Below are 25,665 nucleotides of genomic sequence, written 5' to 3'. Positions count from 1 at the left end.
CTCTCCTCCATAACACTGCATGCAGAAGGAAATCGCCGTTTTTCTTTTCCCCTTATAGCAACAGCAGCGTTACTTGTTACTTGTACGGCCCATAATTACCTTCAATGTTCCACAAGGATAGAAGGGCTACAAATGTTAAAACACCACCTGAGACCATCTCTTCAAACTCGACAAGGAGCCAGATAAAAATGATCCCCTCTCCCCCACTATGAGTTTACTGTATAAATGAGAAGACATAAAATAGTTGTCGATTTAATTAAAGTAATTGACTGAATTGCGTTTTGTAGTTGTGTATTGCCGTTAATATCCTTGACCTCTCTGCCACAGAGATGGGCCAGAGAATTTTTCCAGTGGATATTTATTAGGAATATTATCACCAGGAAGCAGCATCAACATATTCAAATTAATTTTCACTTCTTTATGGAAGATTGAAAGCGTAACCAGCTGCCGAAAGCCATCCATTCTAAACCATTTTTTATCGATTCAACACGGCTCAACCTCACGTACAACTAATAGGGAATTTTAGGTGTGTGTAGACAGGTTTCTGTATATATACCTACATATACATATATATATAATATTTAATTTTATTTTATATCTAACGCTGGCCGCATGGATCCCGTAAATCTCCAGAGCCCCAACATTCATTTGCTCTTTTGAGCACTTACCCGGCCGTCCTCACGCCAGCGTGTTTTATGTCCACGTGCATATTCCGCGACACATGGACGGTTGGTCTTATTTTGACTGCTCGCAAAGAGCTTAATAAAAGACAGGCTTTAGTGCATCAAAAGAACTTAGTCCACAGGTGTTCTGAACAGGGCTAACTTGTATGTAGAACAAACAATTAAGCGGCTGGAATTTGAGACTCTAAATTGTATCAGTTGAGCACCCGTCCTGAAGGGAGGAAAAGGCCTTTCATTACATTACCTGCGGGCACGCCGGCTCTGGGCTGTGTAAGGTTACAGCAGCTCCTATTCAGGGGGGCTAGCGAGCGAGCCGAGACGCTGCTGCCCCACGGCTCCCAGCTGAACGTCTGGACAGAATGCACCTCTGTCCCCATCTGTGTTTGCCTTCCGCCCCTTTGTACCTCCCCAAATCTTCTGCTGTCACTGCTTATTGATTATGCCCTACAAGGCAGCCACTGTGCGCACGATCTGACATACAGCATGGCTTCTGATTCCTCCCCACAGCACTGCCAGGCTTAGAAAGGCTAAGTTGTGTACGTAGGGTCACGCAAGTTTGAGTGCTGGAATTGGGGTTCAAAGCCAGGTCCGGTGGCTGCAGGCATGAAGCCTTGACCACCATACTGTTTCCTGCGCGGCGAGTATGCAGTGACCCAGGCTCCAGGCCGTGTCCCGGCCAACCTGCTGGCTACTCGTCCCGTCCTTAGTTCTCCTGTTCTCTTGCAGCTCTATCCTTGGTCCTCTTCTTTCCTTTCTCCCTCCAAGGAGCTTCCTAATTGTCCCCTTCCACTCCCACGATGGCGCCAGTCACCAGCCACCAGCTTAAAACTCTGTCTCTCTCTTGCACTACAGGCCTGGAAATGACACTTGCTGCTCCCTTCGCCACATGGAGAGGAGGGGGTGTCTCATGAACTCCCAGAACTGACCCGAGTGAGCGTCTTCTGCAGCAAGTCTGCTTCTGGGCGCCTCTCTCTTTCTGTTCCTTTTGCTCGCCGTCATCCCGTTCGTACCCTCTCTATTACCATAGCCCCCAACCCATCTCTCCATAGCCCCTTTACCCTCCTCAACCCATCCTCCCCTCCACAGTGGATCTTTCAAAAACTGAAATGCAGGGCCTCGCCTTAAAGCCCACTGATGGCGCCCCAATTCCCTTGCACACGAAATACTGACTTGTTGACTTGGCCAGAAAATCGGGCCTGTTTCTTTCCCTAGCTTCAAGTCGTGTATTTTCTCTTACCTCGGCTTTCTTCTCTTGCCTATTAGGTCACAGGGTCCTTCTCCTTTTCAGAGTTCCTAGGGTTATGACCTTCTCACGTTTCCTTCACACCTTTGCTCACTTGTCATCCTAACCCAGAGGGCTCCCCAGATGTCCCTAACACCCCAGCCCCCGGACTCTGCTTTGCTTTTCTCATAGCACAGAGCACCACTTGGCACATTCTACATTCATCTGCGTAGTGTTTGTTCTCTGTCTTCTCCAGCCAGGAGCAAGCCCCATAACGAGAGGGATGTTTCTCTTCTGTGTACTTTTGCATCACAACTACCTATAACTGGTTAGCACATAGTGGGTACTCCATAACATCTGATGCTTGAATAGTAACATGAAAAAATATATATGCATGTATAGTCCTCCTTTTTTTAAATTCACATGTAGTTATTATAGAAACTATAAAAGGGCTTTTGACATTTTATTTTGCCAAATTACCCTATCCTAGACAATCACATGTCAAGATTCAAGTGAAACCTAACCACGAAAGTGGTGATTCTGCCCAGCCAGTAACTTTTAGCTGCATGTCCATTGATGTCCAGACCACGTAGGCCAGGTGGTCACGTCAGCCACAAGCAGGGACCAAGCACCTCTTCACACAACTCACAGCACTCATATTGAACCAGAAATCAGAGGCAGTGGACTAATTCCTTGTTTGCTGATGGAATTTACTATGCAGATCTGGGTGGAGCCGAAAATCCAGAAAGCACAGCTGTTACAGCCACGGGTCCTTCACCTCTGGAGGCAGACCATCCCTTGCTAGGCAAGGGGTGTATCTAACGTACCTTCTCTGCCTTGCAGAAAGGAAGGCAGCCTTTTTAGATGCCACAATATCATAATATTCAAAAAATGTGAATGTCAGTGACTCAGGCAGTTGGAGCTCCATGCTCCTAACTCCGAAGGCTGCCGGTTCGATTCCCACATGGGCCAGTGGGCTCTCAACCACAAGGTTGCCGGTTCGACTCCCATAAGGGATGGTGGGCTGCACCCCCTGCAACTAGCAATGGCAACTGGACCTGGAGCTGAGCTGCACCCTCCACAACTAAGATTGAAAGGACAACAACTTGATTTGGAAAAAAAGTCCTGGAAGTACACACTGTTCCCCAAGAAAGTCCTGTTCCCCTTCCCCAAATAAATAAATAAATAAATAAATAAATAAATAAATAAATGTCTAACCACTATGCTGTACACCTGAAACTAGTATAGTAGTGTTGACTGTAATGAAAATTTAAAAAAAAAAAAGTGAATGTCCCGGAATTTTGGACATGTACAGTCCCCATAACAATAAAAGGGAGGGTTTTTTTTGTAGTGGTACTAGTAACAGAAGTAGTAGTAGCAATAGTAGTAATAATATGCCGCTGGGTTTGTGTTATCAATTTATTTGACTAGTGCACCACCTCCCCTACCCCATTTGTGTTTTTTTTTTTTTTGCTTGTTTGGTTTTTCACAGAGCACCTGATAACATCTCCTCACACTGGCATTCTGTGGAAGCAGTTTCGGAGGTGCTATTGTGCAAAAATCCTGGGCGACAGCATAGGGAAGCTTGACAGGGGCTGTTTCCTGGAGGGCCTGGTTGCTCTGTTAAGAAGCTCTGTGGTCACCGACCGGAGAGCTGGTGAGCTTCCAGACAGGATATGACATGACCAGTTATTGGAAAAGAGTCTTCTGGCAGCAGAGGGAAGCCTCAGACCCAGGACAACCAATGTGGTCCAGCTGCAAGGTTGTGAGGGTCCAAACTCAACTAGAAAAAGAGTGTCTTCATCCTTTCCCATTTCTCATCACAATAGCTCTTGTGCCCTCATTCGTTTTGTGAGGTTGTTAGAAAACGCCATGGCCATAGGCAGTAGGGAGAAATGGGGCATCTAGAGAACCCTGTGAGGATCTGAAAGGCAAGCCCTAGAAGCTAACTGATCATACCATCTGCCGACGTCAGTGGCCTCATTCCTCTTAATATTAAAAATGAAATATTGCCCCTGTGTGACTGGCCCCCACGCCTCCCATCGGTCTCCCGGTGGGACAGCAAGTGCCTTCCCTCCTTGGACATTTCACTGGACTGTAAGGTCCATGAGGTCAAGGACGCACCTGGTTTTGCTTCTCCTGGTGAGCAGCACATAGTAGGGGCTCCACAAACATTGCTAAGTGAATAGATGGACAGACGGCTGACCCTCTGGAACAGACGTGGTGTGTTTTGGAATGCTTTCCAGTGGACTCAACCGACCTCCAGAACAGTCCCCCAATACCAAGATTAACACATTATAAAACAGAACCTTCTGAGTGCATATATAACTCTTTCTGTTTGACTTGCTATCTCACGTGAGTTCTCATGTTTCTGTGAGTCAGAGCCTCAGCTGCCAAGGACCCTATTTGTCACTTCTCAGCAGGCAGAAACCCAAACACCGCCATCTTGGATGCCTTTATCCTTTTTCCTATTCACAGATCTTCCCTGGGAGGCAGCATCCACTATCTCTGTCACGTACACCTGTAGCATCTGGACTTACCTTCCCCGCTGCTAACACCTGTTGAATTACGAAACAAGAGTTAGTCTATTTCTACTCTGAATTCTTTGCTTTCCGCAGCCAGAATTTCAGGTGGAATTCAGTCACGGAATTCCACGTACCTGTCCCCACCTCGGACTCTGGAGGAATTGAGACCTTCCAGTTGAATTGCTTATGCAGGTTAGACTACACCACCATTTGTGTATCTGTTTCCAAAGACTATTCAAGGTACCCAAGGCCTCCCATGTGTGGCCCCAGCTACCATTTTTCTTCTCATCTTCCATGATGTCCCTCAGTGAATGTACAGGTCAGCCACCCTGGCTTCTAAAGAGTTTCAACATCCAGAGTCGTATCTCATTTTCACTCGTGTTTCCCATTGCCCAAACTGTTTTTACCACTTTCTGTGGGTGCTCGTGCGGTTGCCTTCTTTCTCAGGCCAGCCAATCTGCTGCATCAAACTGAGTAGGGCTCGTAGACACTGATTTGAATGGGGGTGAGGTGAGATTTGGACATTTTATGCCATTAAGTGAGTTTTGTTACTGCCGCTGTCTGTGGAGGAAACCAGTGGGTCCTTTGAGGCTCCTTCTGGAAGAAATTTCTCCCTTATTAAAAAATGCCAGATAAAGCGCAAAGATATAAGGAGTTAAAGACAGATATGTGCACGGTGCTGGGCCTGGAAATATTTCTCTGCTTTGATTCTAGACAGCAGTCTCCCCTGATGACTCAGCCCCAGGCACACCTAAGTGTCACCACACCATACGTCTCACAGCGAAAACATAATTCTGTGCAACTCTAGGCTACCTTAGGGCAGAAGTGGGAAGAGATTGTCTCCGGACCCAGCCCAGCCTTCTGAGGTCTGGTTCATGGTGTGTTGAGAACTGTCTAAAAATGAATGACCAATTCGGCCATCCTCTGCTTTCCCTCGGTCTCCAGAAACACCCAGAATGTTCTCCGAGATGCCTGGGGGTAAATTTTAAGTTCCATTCATCTGTGTACACTGCCTAACAGTAGTCAGTCAACATGAACACATACCTTTGGACATTGCCCAGATAAGTTATATTTGATCTAGTGACCTAGAGGTGAATTGTAGGTTATACTTCATTACACTCGTGAGCCAAGAGTAAGTTAGTAACAAACCTTCCTATTTCGCTCCAAAATACTGTGAAACTCCTTAGGGGGTCCACTGATTATACTGTAGAGGTTTGTATGAACCAACTAGGGTAAATAATTAGACTATATTTTTAATTAATATTGCAGTGCCTTCTAGCACAACGATATTTAAGATTATGATAGTCTTGGAATAACAGCAAGTGAAGGCGCAGTCTTGCTCTCGACGAAGCCAGAAAGAACAAAGACAGTTTTGTCAGACCGACAGAAATACCTTGCGATTTTGGCAACCTTATGTCAAAAGTTTCTGGTGTGTTAAAGGAAGTTTTCAATTTAGCAAATGCTCTGTTTGCCAAGGTGAATATTGGTCTTTATTACCAAAAATAAATCCAGAGAAAATGAAAGGCAGGTACTGTACATTTCTAGTTGGCATAATTGCAAAATTTTCTGTAATCATGTGAACTTTATGGGAATAATAACAATTAACACAGATTTCATAATGGGTACCATTTCAGTTTTTCTTTCATTAAGCTTCATAAAAATATAAGCTCATGAAAAAGCCAGTTCAATTAAAGCATGAACTTTTCATTATTTTTAACACATTTTACCTATTTTTAATTGATGAAAGTGTTATGTATTTTGCCAACCAAAGAATTTTTCACACTTCTTTAATTCAAACCAGCTTCATTTTTGCAATTCAAATAAACAGGTTATTATTTCGTATTAACTGGAAATCAAATAAAGTAATGGTAAAATTTATTAAATAGATTACAATGCACACATTATTTCCTAAAGAAATTTATTTTATACATTCAAAATACAGTAAATACATTTTTGTTTAACCCTAGCTAATCCTCACAATTCCTTAATCAGGAGTTATTCTACCAATAATATTCTACAAATGAGAAAACCCAAACTTTAAAGAGTTAGATAGCTTGCCCAAGATTGTCTAGCAAGTAGAAGACGCAGGATCCTAACATATGACAGGTGATATGACCGCTTGGAATATTTCTGTAAGCTTAAGGTAATAAGCTCCTTGGGCAAAGGTTGTATCTTCTCTTATTTATTTGTTTATTTATTTCTATTTTTGTTTGCTTGCTTTTTCCTTATGCGCTGTTGCTGTGCTAGGGACATATCAGTATCTCAATAAATACAGGTAACAAATCATTTGTATTCAGCTTTCTAGTAAACACAGCTCTCTATAACTTGCATTTCTATACGTTTATGGTCAGCAACCCCAAGACACTGCTAGAAAAAAAAAATACTAGACAATGTATCTCCAACTGCTGGCTGAGTTGACCAGCTGTATCTATAGGTCTTACATCTACCTCAATTATATCATGTCCCAAAGTCAATTAATTTTCTCATCTTCTACCCAACATTTCTCTTTACTGTCAAGCATCCCAATTAGAAATGCAGACGTCACCCTCTCTTTTTTCTCATTCATCCTCCATAAGGTCATAGAGTAGCCATCTCACCTGCTAAGTACCTTCCCATTCCATTCCCTCCTTTATATGTTCAGTGCCTTAATTCTGATCCTTATTTCTTTCCTGCCCAGAATTTAACAGCCTTGCATCTGGTCTTTTACCACTGGCATTCTTCTTCCCAGGTGCCCAGAGTTTCTTTCTGAAATAGAAACCATTCCCTTCTGAAAGACTTTTGGCAGCTGCCTCTACCCTAAAGCAGTATTTTCCAGTGTGAGATCCATAAGACCCTGTTAAAAACTGTGGAAAGGGAAAGACAAATGGGTTTAAGACAAGCTCTTTGAAATTTATAACACAGAGTGGCATGTTAGATGCTCTGAGAAGTCCTACAGGAAAGGACCCCATGTAACAGCCTAGCCCAGCGTTCCCCACATTTGATTTGCCCTTAAACCCCCCATTTTCCCAGACAATACCAGTGAACACGAGTGTTCTCCTAAGCACGGTTTGAGAAAATACCATCCTACCAGCTAAATTAACTACAGTGTCAGCTCTGCTCCAATAAGCACCACCTTCCTACCCCAGTGGTACCATGTTTGTGGCCATTGCCAAGGCGATCACATACTCTCAAGTGAAATGTGAGGTTTCTTTCAAATAGAATGTATGTTCCCCAGCCTGTCACCCTGAAGAACTCTTACTAATAACTTGAAGACCCAGCTCAAGTGTTACTCCTCCCTGAAGCCTGGCTCCAGTTGTTCTTGTGCTTGCTTAGCTGTGAGCCATCTTTCAAACCTTGCCCACATTTGTTCTGAAGTTCACCTTCTCTCCAAGACGACTAGGCCCTTTTATCTTTGTATCTGGAGCACGTAGCCCCATCCCCAGAAGGGAGCAGACACTCAACAAACGTTGCCTGAAGGTATCTTTTATTGCATTTGAATTCAATATCTCACAGATACCATGCTTCCCGAAAATAAGACCTAGCCGGACAATGAGATCTAATGCATCTTTTGGAGCAAAAATTAATATAAGACCCAGTCTTATTTTACTATAAGACCGAGTCTTATAGTATAATATAATATAATATAATATAATATAATATAATATAATATAATATAATATAATACTTGGTCTTATATTAATTTTTGCTCCAAAAGACACATTAGAGCTGATGGTCCAGTTAGGTCTTATTTTCGGGGAAACACGGTAGGAGGTTTCAGTGCATATTTATTATAACATTTCCCAAGAGAAGTCAACGTGGCTTTAAAGAACCTGTAACCCATCCTCACTGCAGCTGAGATCAAGGTATTTTCCCAGAGGGAGAGCCATGTGTGGCCTGCTCTGTGTTGAGGGACAAGATTCGATCTGTGAATCCATCTGGCCGTTTGGTTATTCCTGCCTCCCGCAACTTCATGAGTGTACCTCCCGCATCTGTACCTCACTAGAAGAGGTCCGTCTTCCCCCAAAGAGGAAGAGAGATGTTTTTCAGCCGCGGACATAGTTAATCAGTGGAAGACGCTAGTGAGCACAGGGTTTGGTGGCGGACGCCCATGGAGTGGCTGTCCTCAGCCAGAGGTTCATGGAACTCAGTGGCCCTCGCGTTATAGAGGCTTTCTTACTTCTCCCTAGTAGGGCAAGGTCCACCGAGAATTACTCTAGCTCTGCGTGGCTGGGAAGAAGTTAATTTTCAAAGAGTTGCGTCAAGTCTTTCTTTAATGATGAAGCCGACCTGTAAAAGACTCTGCCACTTTCCAGCTGGCCAAGCTCTGTCAACCTCTTCGCATCCCTTTTCCTCATCTGGAAGATGAGGATGAATGAGGCAGCGTTTGCAGACATGTGACACCTTGCTTGGCACATCGCAGGCAATCAGTAAAAGTGATTCGATTCTGCTTTCTCCTGAATTTTACAGTTTATAAAAATAAAAAGAGGAACCACTTACATGAAATTAATAACCAACTCAGAAATCTGTTACTAAGTATGTTTTGGACAGATCCATTTGTCTCTGCCATTCTCTATGTTAAATTAAAATTAAAACACACTCTTTAAAAAGCCCTGCTAATTCAACAGAACAGCATTCAAAATGATGTGGGTGAGCCGTACATTTTAATGCTGACGGACTCAATTTATTGTCCAAAGTTTAGCAATGTGAGAACTCAATGTCTGTAAAATAAGGTTCTGGTAGGACACGCGCATCAATAGAATGGTTCTGTCATAGGCGAGTTAGACATACTGCTTCGAATGGCACAGAAAGCCAGTGTTTCCTTTGTGAGCTTCCATTCTCTTGGAAGGGAGCAAAACGCATGAGACAATTTACACAAGCTGGGCAAGGAACAGGCCACAGCTGTCACTGGGGGCTGGACCAAGTCACGCACAAAAGGTCTGGGCCACTGCAGGCTAAGGGTGCCGGTGCTTAGGAACGTGGGGCCCCCTGGCACTGCAGTTAATGAGGCCACTGGTTCCCTTATTTTCCTTTCCAGAGATTATCATGATCAATTTGCATGATGACGATGGAAAAAAATTAAAACATTATTCCCAAAGATGAAGTTAATCAAGGGCTTGGAGACTTAGAGTTTCCTGGAGGAGAAGGGTATATTGAGAGGAGCCAGAGTTTGGTTCAGTGAAGCAACAGTGAATTCCAACCCCCTCCCCACCCCACCCCCTACACACACACCTTTTTTTATTCATAGCATCTTCAACCTCAATTAAACCCTTGAGAACCTCTCTCCCTTAAGAGCCTGTAACGAATTTAATACAAATTCGAACGGAAATAAAAGGAGCAAGGGGGCCAAAAAAAAAATATTCGAATGAAGAAATGAGAATATGAAATTGTGGGATGTGCTTGTGGCTGAAAAGCCATTTGCTCTTCCTTCGGCCCTGTGACAGATTCTACATGTTCTAAATTCAATCTCAAAATCATTCTTCCTTTGATACTTCAAGCCCGCCTAAGAGCTGGATGTCTGCAAGTGGCTCACTCTTTTCCTTGGGATGTCACTAATGCAGTGAGTGCCTTTGCATACTCAGCAGCAGTGCCTTTTTCAGATCCATTTTCCATGTCTTTTGCATGAAACTGGATCCAGGTTTCTTCCTTCTAGAGAGCCGTGAGTTTTCTCCACCGCAGAGAAAGTGTTGAACCACCTTGAACACAGGCTTGGAAGGGGAAACCTATGAAAAGAGTTCCCATCCCAGTTCCCTTTCCACAGACTGTCCCCTTAGGGGGAGTCATGGTCAAAAGCCCAGCACATCAGGAGGGAAAAAGCAAGAAAGACCTGTAGTCTTAACATTTCTCTTCATGGCGCTACCACAGAATGAGACGAAATAAGAATGCAAAACGGAGACTGTGCCTCTTCCACCTCGTATTAAGGATTTTACTTTAGCATCTAAAGCATCTTTACAGAAAAAGCCAAAGGAAAACAATAGTTAAACCAATAAATAGTCTGTGTCACAATTAACTTTCCCTGAAAGCTGTTTCAATTTCTCTATTTCATCCCCCTTACCTCAGCTTAGGGAGCCCCATATGTGTAAACACACACATGTTCTTTAATTATTTGTGTCACCTCAGTTTCTTCACCCTTTCCTCTTAATTCGTGCTACTCTTGATTCTCTGTGGTTCACGGGCCCCGGTCACCAACAAACAAAAACAACCCTCACAGTTTACGTCCAGCGAACCCAGAAGGAATGAAATACTGGATTTTTTTCCATGATTGGCCCAGAGGAAGAATCATGTTAAGAGGACAAATGGATACTGTTATGGTGACTTTTTACATTTTATCCACAATTCATCCATTAAGTGTTTCCAGTGACAAAAGTAATCTCTTTGAAAAACGCAATGCCATTATCCTAGGCCTAACAGCAACTGTAATCATTGAGTTTCAAACATTCATGTAGTAGGTACGTTGAGCCAAGCACCGTGTGAGGTGCCAGTGGGGCGTCCACAGACAGCTGTACAGGTGGCACCCAACCCGAGGGTGCCCAGCAGAAGGGACAGCTGAAATCCAGCTTGTTCTGCCACCAAGCCAAACACCCGGTGCTGGTTACACCTGGAGGAACGGTACCTTCTGGAATTCATCTGTTTCCGGATAAGCTGATTTGACAGAAGAAGCTCAGCGCCTAGGGATACAAGGAGTTTGTAACCTAATGAAAGATGTTCACGGAGGGTGGATAGAAATGGCGTGAAAAGCAGTCCTTACAAGAGACAAGGTGACCAGAGGGGGTGGCCATCACTTCCCCCTTCGTACTTCTAGCCTCTTTCCAAGCATCGAGTCTTCTCACCTCTGTGAGCACGAGTCCGAGTCCCCTTTTTCCAGCGGAAGAAAATGAGCCAGAAGTAAATCGACTTACCCCAGCCACCCAGCAGCTAATAAGTGACCCCAAGATCGCGTGTCCTCCCAAGGTAGAGGGACCCAGAAGAAGGAAGGTGGAGGGATCTGGTTGGAGCAGGAACCCGTGGGATTCAGCACAAGGAGGACCCTCCGGAAGTATTCATTGAACTGAACTCAGGGAGGAAGGCTGGAGAAGCACATTTGTGAGCAGGTCCAGGAGGCACCGAGGGTGTCACAGCAAGGAGGCCCTCAATGTGGGCTCGTTCACATCATCTAGTCCCCACCCTGCTGCCCCACCCCACCCCTCACTCTCCCATCAGCCCTCCAGGGTTTGGGGACTTTTGTTTCCAAGTCTCAGGGACAGGCAGGAGTTTGCACTGCTCACCCCAGTCTCACTCTTGCCTGCTCACTGGCCCTTCTTCAAGTTCACGGCCTTCCCTACACCAAGAGACAGGAAACCCCTTGAGGAAAGCTTCCCATCCATCTTCGTGGAGGTCTTTCATTTCTTTGCCAATAAGGCGATGTGCTTCACGACACATTCGATATACTTGACATCTGTCATAAAACCCAGGTCAGGCGTATCTGTCTTCCGTTAAAATAAGCCATTCGACTGCACTTCCTCTGCCGTGAGAGCCGCACCAGAAATAATTATTGACATATTGTCCGCGCGTCCAGCCAACCCCTCTTAATAGGAGCCGTAAATTACTGGGCCTGGTTTTCCCCGCTCTCATCAGAGAAACAAGGTAGCACTTACAGGACCAGCAGGAGACACCATGATATTAAAACTTGAAGGGGAAGCTGGAGCTGAAGTGACTGGCGTGAAATAAATACCTTCCTTTAACATCTTTCAAAAGTTAGTGACTGCGGCGATACACAGCTGTTTCTTTGTGGTGAGGCATGAATTTGCTCATAACACGTTCCTGAGATGAGTCTTACGTTCACACAGCCCAGAAAGAAGCTGATAGAAGTTTTCTGAGTGACGGCGATTCCTCTTTAGACTTAGAATGGTTCCACCTTCTAGGAGGAGTCCACATGGGGGAGAATTCTGGGCGCCTGGACTCCGCTTGCTTACTATGAATCCAGGAGAGAAGCACCAATCTCTTCTGATTCTAATTGTTCCCATGAGAGGCACCCAGGAAAGAAGCATGTCTCAGTCCTCCAAAGACCTGCCAGCTGGAAAACCTGTCACAGGATTATTCAAATCACTACTGCCCCTGAACAAAACACGTAACATGAAGCAAATATTTTCCTTACGGGAAGGGAGGGGGCTTGGAATAGGCGAAACTGTGGGTACATTCTAGATTCCAGGTCAACTTGACCAAATAGCTATTTGGTGGGCAGACATGGTGGGAGTTTCTGGGGACCAGGAGGGGTTGACACATCACAAAGGAATGCAAAGATGAAAAACCAGAGGTGCCCTTTGTTGGGGCCACCAGAGTAGACGAAGCAAATCTCTAAAGCCCACGCTAATAAAGTTGTTCTCAGCAGACCCAAATCGGACTTGTAAGAACAGAGGAAATTTGTGCAGACACAAGAGAAGCCCCCCAAATATCAAGTAGGGGGACATAAAAAATAATGTTTCTGGCTGGTAACATTCTTTCCAGGTCCTTCTTCTCACCCGGCCCTTGAAGAGATGCCAGACATTTGTGTCGGCACCCACAGGGCCTGCGTGCCCCATCCTTACATGAGAGCTGAACCGTCGTGCTCCAACTGGGATACATTGTTGACAGAAATGCAAGTGCTTAAGTGTCTTCTTCAGGACCAGGAAGTCATCTATCATTTGGACTTTGAGTTGGAGCATTGTAAAGAAGAAACTTTTTCTTTACACTTTACACTTGTGCTGCTAAACCAGGAATAAAGACTGCTGTTGAAAGAGATGCTTTACAAGTATCTGGGTGAGAGATTAGCTCTACAAGAGGCAGAGGAAATCGCCTATTTCCCCTTGTCCAACCCACTCAACTCAAACCGCCCCAAACTGTCAGTGGATTTGAAATGAGAGGAAGTTGCTAATTTGATGACCTAGAACAACATGGACGGTTAAGAATGTTAAGATAAGGGTGATGGAATTCATGTTTCTCACTCTCCGAGCAGATCGGTTGCAGGAATCACAAAAGCACCCGCCATGACAACTGGCTCAAACTGGGCAGCCTTAGTGTTCCAGACCCCAAGTTTTCAGAGCGATGTGTGTGGGGGTCACCTTAGCCCCAGTGGGCAGCCAGGCTGCCGTGGAGGTGGAAAGGGTGCTTCTTTACCGGGGTCCAGGCTAGACAAGCCTGTCAGTGCTGGCCAAGCCTTCCAACCGATGAAGGGGCATCTGTTCCCAAACTCATCTGTTAGCTGGCGACGTGTTGCCCCATGCCAGAGTCTGCTCTGTGAAGGGTTGGTAAACAGCAGGCCACCAGCAGGCAAGAGCATCAGGGCCTCTCCCACGTACTCACTTTCCCTTTCATGTGTAAAGGACCTCAGCAGGGTGACTGCAGCTAGCTGGTACCCGTGAGCAAGCGTGGAAGTCATGCCAGCAAGGTTGTTCCTTTTGCACTGGCAGCCACGGGGTGATTGACACACTGGAGAATGTTAAGTACTTTTCACATCAAAGCTTTGGCATGTGGCTTCCTTTGGAGGTTGGGGTGGGGGGGGAACCCATTCCACTGAACGCGTCTACACGTAGCAGATGTGCTGTGGACGATTTATCCTACATTCCTGCCAGATGTTGACATGTCGCCTAATGCCCAATGAGCGTGGCTCTTTTCGTGTGACTGAATATAAGGCAACATGGTTTCAGGCCAGCGCTGGCTTCTGATCCCAGGAACTACTCTGGTATTTGCTGCCCATGTGCCAAGAACAAAACGAATGTCGGCTTCCCCTTCTTTCAGGGTTATTGCTTCCCCGTGAGGCTCCGTACCAAACGTGAGCAGGCCTCTCGGTGTGCTGCTGTCATCTCTGCGATTGCGCTTTGGTTTTCATCATGTTTGGCCCAAAAAGCGCAGGACAGGGGTTCAGGTTTTGTGCTCACACACTCCTTTCCCGTGACTCGCTGGCACTGAAACACTCTAAGACCACACTCTTCTCCTGGGTTGTCGTCATCTGCTGAAGCCCAGATCTGTGGCTGTAGACTGCCTGCCATTGCCCGATAGCGGATGATAACATTTCCGCAGCCATAGTTAAGCTTCTTAAGTTTCTTCTGCACCTCGGGAGTGCTTAGCATATCGTGTTCTTAGAACCATAGTCAACGTGCCCCTGGGTAAAGTAAGAGTCGATACCACGTTCATGGGAGATTATCCAGGACTAAGCCACTGAGCGACTCGCAGGGTCTCACTCAGCCGGGCTCCCCGGAAGCACACCTGTCTACACCTCTCAGAGGTACACTGGGTCGCTGGATGTTGTCTGAGCACATCTGGAAAATAGAACTTCTGGAGGGCTGCATAGCTCTCCTTGTTAAGGCGGAGGGGATAGACCGAAAACGTGGATGTGACACGTACCAAATGGTACTAAGGCATCACTTGTTTGTAAGCACCCAAACCGTTCGTTATCCACTTTCACTTCAGATGAGGGGGGGTCGGCGAGGACGCTGAATGCAGATACAGGCTACTGCTCCCACCCAAACTGCAAACCCCTTTTCTGGCATTTTTAGGTGATCAAGACGCTGTGTGCGGCTGCCCTGAGATTCCACGTTCCATCCTCCACCGTTCTGCTGGACCACAGGGGAGCAGAGGACCGAGCCACTGAACACAAGAGCCCACAGGTGAGCTTACAGCAGGTATTCACAGGAGTAGACAGGACAGTGTCTGTCCATGTGGCTGTTTCCATGTTAATTGCAAACACGACCGTGTGTGAAAAGCAACCAGCAAAATGACTGCCCTTCTAACACGCTTCCTTCACTGGCTACAGTACTTGTCTATAGGTGGAGATTCAGACATTCCAGGTATGAAAAGCCCTTCCTTAGCATCTCGTATTCCAAGCCAGGAACTTCTTAAATGATTGAGTAATGTGTTTTAAGGTTCTTACTTTCCTTAAAATAGTAATTAAGAAAGCAAATGAGAGCTTTTCCTTGAGGGGCGCGCTGAGGGTTAAACGGGCTGGCCCGCCGAGCTCACCAGACTGTGCTCTCTTCCTTGACGAGCACGGGTGCCAGACTGTTCCTTCAGATGAAGACAGTATGCTTGTAGTGACGAACCGCACTGGCCATCTATCTTTCTTTTGTGATCTGGCTCTCATCGAGCTGAACTGAAGCCATTTCTCTGCCTGTGGCTGATTAAACGCAGAGTAAATCCGCATCTCTGACGAGGCTGTAATGATTCTCCACAGCCCAGCCCACACCTGCAGGATCTGGCTTCTCCATTTCCATCGTCAAATGAAGCATCTGTTTCAGAGAGGTGGGCTCTTTTTATCATCCAGAGTACCACTCTCGTCGGAGTGGGTGCGCCACCCGGGGTACACAAGGCTGCCCCTCAAGGAAAAGCTCACATTAGTTTTCTTAATTACTATTTTAAGGAAAGTAAGAACCATAAAACAGGTGACGAACGGTCTCCCAGGGAGTCTTGCTGTCCTCAGCATGAAAAGGACACAACTTTGGGCAAACACCTGTGACATCGACAAAAGTCTCCATGGCTCACATGCCATGGTCTTCTTTTAATAAAAACACGTCAGGAAATGTCAAGGGGAATCTTTGGAATAAGGCAATCCTTTATTTATCAATTTATTCTTTCATTCATTCAGTAGCTACTCTCTGAGCAACATCTATGAGTGATACGTGCTCAGTAAACCATTTGTGAAACGTGTACATCAGCTCGTACAAGAGACAAGCCAAACTGCTACATTGTCCGTCCCAGAATTAGCCTGCGGGACTTGGTTGAATGTTACACCTCTCAGCTACAACTCAGAGAGACCAGAACATTTTGTTACATAAATCCTTGTACCCAAAGATACAAGGTAGCACGTGTTCCATGAGTCATGCTCCTTGAGGCTGACCCCTTCTCAATGCAGCTGCCTGTCTGAGCGATAACTCCGTCTACAGTGAACGGGACCAGGTAAAAGTTAGGTAAAGATGGTCCAGCAACACAAGGGCGGTACCTGAAGCTTAAGGAAAAATGGCTGCTCACTTTCAGGCCAGAGACACAGGTCTACTGCCATCCATTTGGCAACCTCACTGCCAATTCCACCGTGGTCTCCTCATGGCTATGCTGAACATAGTTTGACACCCCCTCCAGCCCAGGAGGTCAGGAGCCAGTGGTGATGGGAGAACTCCTGTGACTCTAGGAAGACTTTCATCAACTGTCACTGACCTGACATGTGAATTCAGACACACCATTTGTCATCAGTCCTTTTCTTGCCTCCCTCGCATGGTAACGTTCTCCACTCCACATAAGGCGTCCAGCTGGGGGATGCAAGAAATGGGTGGATGAAAGACATGGAGGGGAACCCCCATCACTCGCTCTCTCTCAGGCTCAGATTCATCATCTGCGAAGTAATGATTGTAAGCCTTGCCAAGTCCACTCACCAGATAGATTTAGGAACCATACAAAGTCACAGGCAGACATCTTCAGGCGCGTCAAGTCTATACGAGTATAAACTGGTGTTTGATTTCTCAAGAGCCTTCTTTGTGAGTTCTGTCACTAGCTGTGACAGGGTTAACAAAACGAAAAATACACCACCCTTCAAAGTGCTTGTAGTCTAGTATATATGTCTAAGCACATTGAGTTAAAAAAAAAAATCTCATACACACACACAATTGTTTTGCTAGCAAATATCTTTGTAAAGGAAACCAATACAGAGCTCACTGAAGCACAAACTAAACCACCTCTGTTTGATTTTTTAATACCCTCAGACCATTCTACTCAAATAAGTCTATAACAATTTCCCCTTTTAGAAAGGAGGAATAAAGAATATATAAACAGAATCCTTTATGTGAAATTGTGTACGAGCTATGTCAGAATCAACCATAACTAAAATGCATCGGAAAGAAGTCCCAGGTTGTATATCTCTCTCTTCCTTCCTGTACGGGACCAGGTGGCCCTACATCCCAAGCTCACCGCTTGATAGACAGATGTCAGAGATGGCAACACACAGCAGAGAACTTGTGTTGACCAAAAGGTGTGTTTTTTTCCTTATCAAAATACAGGCATTGTTGATATATTGCCAAAAGTGCTTAAAGCAGATTATATCTGCATTTGATTTTGTGGATATACTTTGTGCACTTACTTTTTGTAAGTGCAAAGACAAAAATCTTTGAAATTTATAAAGATTTCTGGATTTTTCTGCTCCAGAGGTTACAAAAAGCAACCTTCACTGACTCTCAGACATACTATAGCTTGAATGTTACAGGGACGTGAAATATATGTACTGTTGCTGTGGCTTAAAATTTCCATCCTACTGCACTGAGTTGGAGTTTACAAAAATAGCATCTGCAACATTGCCAACAAGATCCTATAACCTTAACACAAAGTAAATATAAAAGTAGAAAGGAAATGTAACCTTTTTAAAGTTCTCTCTATGTAAATATCATGCAGAAATCACTGACTATAGAACACTCCAACGTCTCGTAATATCTGAACCATGCCAAAAAAATCACCATGCAAGGACGTTACTTTGCTCTTTCACAGATTTCTTTAAATTCCTATCCGCTTTCTGTGATGGTCTCTGTTAATAGTAAATTTAAGAGTCCAATAGAGTCATACTCACAAAAGCAACTTTCTATAAAACTTCTGGGTCTATTTATCTGTTGACACCAAATCTCACTCTATGCTCAAGCCATCTTCTAAAATGAATGACAAAAAGTCAACTGAAACCAGCTAAAACCAAGAGGAATTGATTAGTTCACATGAGTGACGCGTCTAGGAAGCTTTGGCTTTGGTCACGGCTGGATGCAGGCACTGCGATGGTGGCATCTCGGCCATGTCCCAGTAACTCCTGCTCTGCTCCGCTCTGCTTCTCGCTGGCTTCCTCCTTTGTCAGGCTCTCTTCTCCGGAAGTTATTGGATTAGATATGGCTACTCGAGAAAGGAGAGCACTTCTTTCTTTCTATCCCCCACCCAAGTCCCGGGGAAGCCTTGAGCTGGCTTAGTCTGGATCGTATACCCATCCTTGAAGTCATCACAGCCCTCAGAGCCATAAGGCATCCAATTGGCCAACCAAGAAGGAGGAGAAGGAAGGGGGGAAAGAAGCCCGAGGACTGCAGAGGAGAAGGAGATGTTTGGTGACAAATAGAAGTGTGACCCAGACTAGCTAGGCTCTCTTAGCCCAGAGGTGTCCTGCTCATTTTTATCTTCAATGTTATCTCAAAAGTTGAGCTCCCAATAAAGGAAGTGGATTATAGATCATTCCATCCTCATTTTTAGATTATTGATTGTATTGAAAGGAAATGAACACAGAGCTTTGAAGAAGGCAAGGCTTACGTGGATGACGGAACTTATTCCGTGGGAGGGAAATTATTTCTCTCCCAGCTTCGTTATACCTGGTGGAAATTATGATCCGTGCCATGGCACTTCCTTATACCATTCCAATAAATCCACACTCATCTTTCAATTCGTAAATTGGCAGAAGGAGACTACAGAGCGTGCCCCATTACACACTTACCATTTTTTTCTCAGATTCCAGAAAAACGATGGGAGTTCCCCCGTGGCCCTTTCTCACACAGTCATATCCCTCTGACCTGTTACACACAAAGGTCTCATTGATTGACAGAGCAGCTACACTGATTTGCAGGGCCAAAGGGTTGGGGATCCCGGAAATTCTCAACTGGTTCAACAAGAATGGGCACCACACCTTCGCAAAGCTCGCCAGTGAACAAGTCACAAAAAATGAGAACTGGGAAAAATTAGGGAAGTGCCTCAGGCAGCCAGGGTCTGTAGCGATGGAGCGTTCAGATAGGAGCAAATGAATATCAGGCAACTTTGCTTCATTCCAGTCTCTTATTTTTCCAACTAGGACTTCTGGACTTCTTTCAGAGAGAGAAAGAGAGAGCGAGGGGCCAACCAACCCAGGGGAGAATGTCCTCATGCCCTAATCCTAAACCCCCCACAGGCATTGCTCTTATTAAATTCTCTCCGTTCCTATGAATTTTTTTTTAATTGAGACCATCACTTTTTCCTTGATATTTCCTTTTTCCCTTAGATCTTTTTAGATCCAGGGGCAATAGCATTGCGTCAACTCATACTCCTCTATTCATAACATGCTATCATTATAATTTTGTGCCAGGCCCTTCAGCTCATTTGTGTATCACCTTTTGTTCCATTTCCCTTCATCTATTTTCCTCCCCCGACCCCTGGGCTTTGAAGGCTGTCAGGTTTGGTGATAGCCTGGAATTTGTATATCGCATCATGAAACACAGAGTATGTCCACAGATTTTGTTCTATTTCACTTTCTTTCTCTTTCACCCAGCACGGATTTTATGATCTATCTACACTGCTTCCAACTGCCGCACGGCATTGCACATAAGTCTCCTGATGTCTTACAATCTGTGTCCCCCAGTGCTGACCCCTCGTCGTCACCATGGTCTCGTCTCGCCCCCTCAGTACCTGTCTGAGACTTTCTCTGGCCTCACCTCCCAGGGACAGTGGGATTGGGCTCCACCTGTTTCTTGCTCACGACTCTTCTCTGGGGCGCCTACCATGATGACACTGTTGTGTTCCTATCATGTACACGGGAGAATCTGAGGCTCAAAGATGTACATTTGATGCTTAGTTTTATGAAATTCTCTGACTCCCAGGTTTGCACCCTTCCACCGAACCCACTACCTGACTTCCATGGGGGTCTTTTGATTCCAGGGCCTGCGCTACAGGCAGCAGGGACGCAGTAAGGCCAGAAAACCATCCCTTCCCTTCACCAGCATCCCTTCCCCCAGCCCAGAGGGAGTGGAGGCCCTACCCTGCCACAAGGGCCCAGGACTTACCGTGTTTCCCCGAAAATAAGACCTAGCCAAACCATCAGCTCTAATGTGTCTTTTAGAGCAAAAATTAATATGACTCAGTCTTACTTTACTATAATATCAGACCGGGTCTTATATTAATTTTTGCTCCAAAAGACACATTAGAGCTGATGGTCCTGCTAGGTCTTATTTTCAGGGAAACACGGTAGCTTGCGGTCAGCAGCGGTGTGTAATCAGAGGTGAGGGATAGCCCCGTTGGCCAGGGGCCAGGCGCGCTTAGCCCCCCCACCCCCACACACACACCCCGATGCAGGCAGATTAACAGCTGCCATCTGGCAAGCAGAGTCTCTCCAGGCAAACTGCAAACCTCTTCTCTGGGTGAATCACTAGTGTGTCCAATACCAGTCAGGCCCGGTGAAACTTTGATGGCTCTATTAATGAAGATGAAAACTTGAGATATGCCAAATACAGATTAAATGGCATCTTGGTAACATGATTATCTCTGAATTACTAGCTGCACAGTGAGACAGCCAAGTGACTAATCCCGGGGAAGGCTGGGAGCGTTGGACAGAGGGTTCCCTGGATCCAGCCTCCGGGCGTCCTTTATTACATCATAGTCCTACTTTACTCAGAGAAGATTTCATTTTTGAAGTTCTGAGGTTGCAGATTTAGAGTGGTCTGAAACAAGACGAGCGGGGGTGCGGGGAGTGGAGAAGGATAGCAGCATCTGGCAAATGTTTCCGTACGCAGATAGCACCGTTGATGAAAATTGCAGAAATAAAAGGATACGGTAGGAATGATATTGAGGAATGCCTCAAAGCCACAAGTCACCGTCTCCCACTTTCTTTCTACTTCTGTCTGCAGCTTACTATTCTAGTGAGTTCTGCTATGCTAGTGCTTTCAGTACCTTAGCTGCATTCATGCGTGTCATTTCAGTGAGTTAAGTATTGTCATTCCCATTTTCCAGATGAGAAAGTGGTTGTACTCTTAAGGAAATGCCATGTTTGACTTCCTAGTTTGCGGGACTTACAGAGACTTTGGGGAGGGTTCCAAAGATCATTTCCAAAACACCAGCCTCTCCAGAGAGACTTTGAAAATGTCATCGCTAAGACACAAGATTGAGACTTTGTCAAGTAGTGTTGTTAGGGGCGTAGGGGTGTTTGTGAAGATCTGTGAATAATTTGACAACTAAAATGTCTTGCAACTTAGCTGGAATTTTCTAAGAAAGTGTTTACTTGGCAACTGTGGAACGGACTATGAAACCGGGGAGAATCCTATTCAGACCCAAATGTCTAGAAATCTCCTTACAGTTGGATCAGAAGAGGCCAGAGGCACGGAGCATGGTTCAGTCTGTGTATCGTATTATCTAACTGCATCTTGAGAAAAACCCCACTCTTTCTCCTTTCTCTTGAAGTGCATTTCTCACTCTAATACTTCTGATACACTCTACCTTCCCCACCAGGAACTTAATTTTTGGTGAAGTCCTTGAAATCCCTTCCTGGAAAAACAAATGAGACCACATCCTCCATTCTCCTGGTTAAGAGTGTCATTATCACACGCAGATCCTCAAGCAATCAGCTAAATTCCATTGTCAGGCTGAATTTCTTCCCTTTCTTTTGCGATGCATTCACAAACTTATTCAGTCTTCTGCCTTCTCAATGGAAAAAAAAAAAAATTCATAGAAACTACCAGAAACAGCCCATAATTGTAAATGGTTTTAAAAAGCCGTATGGAAGGATGAATAATCTTCCTTTTTGTTTCCATCTTTCCTAAATATTCCTTTGCTTTGTGTTTGCAATACCTTCTATACCCAGCTTTGGTCAAAATTGTTGTTGGCCATTTGCCAGTTTGAAATGTCCTACAAAATGAATTGCTTCTTTTGTAAATAAGAAAAAACTTTGGAAAATATTGCTTTGAAATATTGTGCTGGAGTTAGAACTAGCCGGTAGCACTTTCTGTGGGGACCAAGGAGGGTGGTGAGTTTATTGTCTGTTTAACACGTATAAATCACGATCTGGGTAATATTGTGTGCTTGCCTTCATCTTCCAGTGTCTGGGGTTTGGGGGATCACACATATTCTCTCAGGAAAGAATCACATATTTCCTGTGTCAGAAAGGCCTTTCATTTTGGGTTAAACTTTCAAATGACACCAGTACCAGAGAGAAATTGGGACAAATGTTTAACCACTTGGCTGAGGCTTAATGAGGACACCATAATTTTCAAGTGAATGAGTTCACCCACTTTTACTGGTTTCCTTTTCTTATTTTTTTTTTACTTTAACAAGTTACTTTATTCCTCTTATAATTTAAATGACAACTTTTGCTAATATTATTCTTGCAAGGTAACTTATGATTTGGCTACTCTTTATCTTTCCTCTTTTCCACATCATACTATGCTTTTTAGAAAAATAAATAAATAAATAAATTACCTATATATGTGTATGTGTGTGTGTGTGTGTGTGTGTGTGTGTGTATATATATATATATATATATATATATATATATATATATATCTTAATGGTATATCAAGGACAAGTATCAGAGTTGTAAGATCATTCTTAAACCAAAGTGTTGTCAAAATTAACCCCATAATGCATTGCAGGGCTGTTCACTTGTAGGACACATTTATCATATAAATAATAATGTCTTATGATTTTATAAACTTAGAAATGACAGTGGAGCACACTAAAGGGAAAATTTTCCAAGCTTACATTTTTAAAAGAAAAATAGTTCTCAGTTTTTGCCCCTTTAAACTCAATGTAATTATAGATGTATATACACTATGAATCACTGTGCAGGGTTATTAAAATAACTTTCTTTCAATAATTTTCTTTCCTAATACAATTCTTCTTGAATCATACATCTTAATATAATATTCAAAATTATGAGGATAGAATGAAAAAACTTTATTGAAAAGATGGACCATTTAAGGTAGGATTGGATTGATAGTCAATTAAAGCTGTATCTCCACACTTCCATTCATTATGTGGTTTCTTTTTTTTTTTTTCCACCTCTGAAAATTAGCTGAAATAAGATATATTATGCCAAGATATCTGGGCAGGAAATTGCCACTAGGTGTGAACAAGAGACATCCAATCTCTCCCTTTTAATGAAAATACAATCAGTCATATCTATACTGAGAAAAAAAGACAAAATATGCCAAAGACGCAAATATTTAGAAAAGTGCGATTGAAAATCAGCACAACCTTTAATGAGAGGACCTGAACTAATCAATGAATGAGATCCAAAATCAATGAATGAGATCTTAAAAGCCTCACTGATTTTAAGACCCTCTTTCCACTTAAAAAAGTTAAGAAAAATCTATTTAAATGTCTATCTAAATTCAGGAAACAAACCAACTGTGTGTGTGTGTGTGTGTGTGTGTGTGTGTGTGTGTGTGTGTGTGTATATATATATATATATGCATATATATGACATCTTGGCTCTCCTCAGACACATTAAAAAAGAGTAAGAGCTATTCAATATATAAATTTATGAAATCATGTAAATACTCCGTACACACGTAGCCAAATCATAGCCAAATACTGAGCAAAAATACAGTTATGAGAGCCAGGTGGATAAGAAACACAGAGACCCTTGGTTTTTCGACACCACATCTCAAATGGCATTTCCTCTCAAAGCCAAGTTTCATGTTGGGAAACACTTCATTTTAAAGACCAAGGCCCAATATTCCAGCATCGTAAGGTTAAACAGAGAAGGTGGACAGAATAGTTTTAGTGGATATTTTAATGGAGAGTAATAGTTACAGATGTCACCACAAATAATATGTTAGCTTGAAACCTGTTAACCAACTCAGGCTTCACAGGTGTGTGTGTGTGTGTGTGTGTGTGTGTGTGTGTGTGTGTGTAAATTCAAGTGTTTTCTACAAATAAACTTGGCCATAAAACTCTTTCTTTAGTTACTAAGATGTATTTTTGTTTTCATGCGTGGCCCTGAACGCATTTCTGTAGTTGTGAACAACTACATTTGATTACAGTCTGTCAGATTTATCTTTTTAGCAGGAGAAAAGTAATATGTGTTTCTCCAGAAAGGAAATCAATGTGTCTTTATGATAGATGCGGAGGGGAAAGCTGGATGCTGTCACTTTAAGTGAAGGAGCAGAAAGACAGGGTGGCTGCCCGGCTATCGCCATTGGCTGCTGACATAACTCTTGGGAGGCAAAGCCCTGTTTAAATCTTATAATCCTTGTTTATAGGACAGACTTCCAGTCACTGACCTAATAGTTACGGCTCCAAGTTGTTAAATTACAAAGTCTTGCATCTGAGGTGTCCCCAGTTTGCTTTATTTAGATTTTCTCAGCCACATCTTCTAGCCAGAGCTCTGCCTGGTTGTTCTTAGGCACCGTGAGAAAGTCCTCCCCGCCCCATAGGAAGGACCAGGTCTCAAGGGCACACCCTCTTTCTTTCTCCATCAAACAGGAGGAGGAAACCTCGAAAGCAGCATCCAGATCGTGCCAGAGACAAATGCAGCTGAAAGCATCCTCAGAGGGATGTACTGGGGGACTTTGTGACAAAAATATGCCCAGAGATCTCTTCCGTCCTCTTGGGACCCACCCACCTCCCCAGATCCCCGAGGGGCTCCAGATAGAGCGGAGCTGGACAGAAAACAAAGCATCTGCCCTGGCATTGTGAGGTTATAAGATTCTCCACTCAGAGGTGGCCCCACCCCGGACACTGAGAAAACCAGGGTGAGCAGGGATGTCTTAGCAGCATGACTGCTTGTGCCTCTGACCGTTCTGATGAGCTTACAAAGCAGTGACAGGCTCTCTGAACTCACATGTCTTGTCTCATGAAGGACATCTATCAATAAAGTATTTCAACTGTTTGTTTACGGCCAGTTTCAATAATCACATTCCATGTATAAGCCCCTCTCCTAAGTTACTTTTTTTTAAAATGGTAGATTGGGTTTTGTTCCTTAAGTGATGGATGTTTCTGGAAGGCATTCTGTTGATGTGAGTGTGTGTGTGTGTGTGTGCACTCGGGGTATGAACCCAGACCTGATGAAACCATTAATGACACTGTATACAGAGCCCCTCGCCAAGGGTTTGGAACACAATCAATATTCTGCACAGGTCCATTCACTCCTTCGTTATCACTGCTGTCTCCCACTTACGTACCCTGCATAGTACATAAATAAGCGCAAATACGTAATGCACCTGCCGGAAGCTAAAGGATTCCCTCCTTTTCCCCCCAACATCCTCCTTCCAGCATCCCCAAGTTATTCAAGAATCAGGGTTTAAGAAATAATGCTTAATTTTTTTTTTTTAAAGATGATACAGGAACTGCTCTGTCGCATGGAATATCCTCTCTTGACAAACAATAGTTTCCAATTCGGGCACATAAACCTTCTGAGATGATGGTACCCATCCACATGTCTTCCTATACATATTTTAAAGCAATATCTTGACTTAGAGAAAAGCTAGACATAACCTGAATGTTTAATAAATGTGAATTGTTTAAATACATTAGTAAATCCAGACAGTGGAATCGTTTGAAT

The 25,665-nt window shown here is 44.1% G+C and overlaps 1 protein-coding gene and 1 long non-coding RNA gene across 6 annotated transcripts in view; one reads left to right on the top strand and one right to left on the bottom strand.

Moving 5' to 3' along the window:
• Positions 1-9,717: 9,717 nt before the first annotated feature.
• The window catches only part of LOC141568278 (uncharacterized), a 79,584-nt gene continuing 63,636 nt past the window's right edge, over positions 9,718-25,665 (bottom strand). For 3 of the 5 annotated variants that reach the window (XR_012491392.1, XR_012491395.1, XR_012491397.1), the window contains one exon: positions 15,027-16,660. This is a non-coding gene — a long non-coding RNA (uncharacterized LOC141568278). Of the gene's footprint in view, positions 12,469-15,026; positions 16,661-25,665 lie in introns of those variants that run through there. The other 2 variants (XR_012491391.1, XR_012491394.1) reach the window with 1 other exon arrangement.
• Positions 14,922-25,665, top strand: part of LOC109444957 (uncharacterized) — a 69,724-nt gene continuing 58,980 nt past the window's right edge. Inside the window, exon 1 of the mRNA XM_019726756.2 lies at positions 14,922-15,028. The gene's annotated coding sequence lies outside the window, so the exon portion shown is untranslated. The remainder of the gene's footprint in view (positions 15,029-25,665) is intronic.

The sequence above is a fragment of the Rhinolophus sinicus genome, linkage group LG13 (assembly GCF_036562045.2).
Source record: "Rhinolophus sinicus isolate RSC01 linkage group LG13, ASM3656204v1, whole genome shotgun sequence".
Lineage (NCBI taxonomy): Eukaryota > Metazoa > Chordata > Mammalia > Chiroptera > Rhinolophidae > Rhinolophus > Rhinolophus sinicus.
This window is presented reverse-complemented; position numbering and strand designations above follow the sequence as displayed.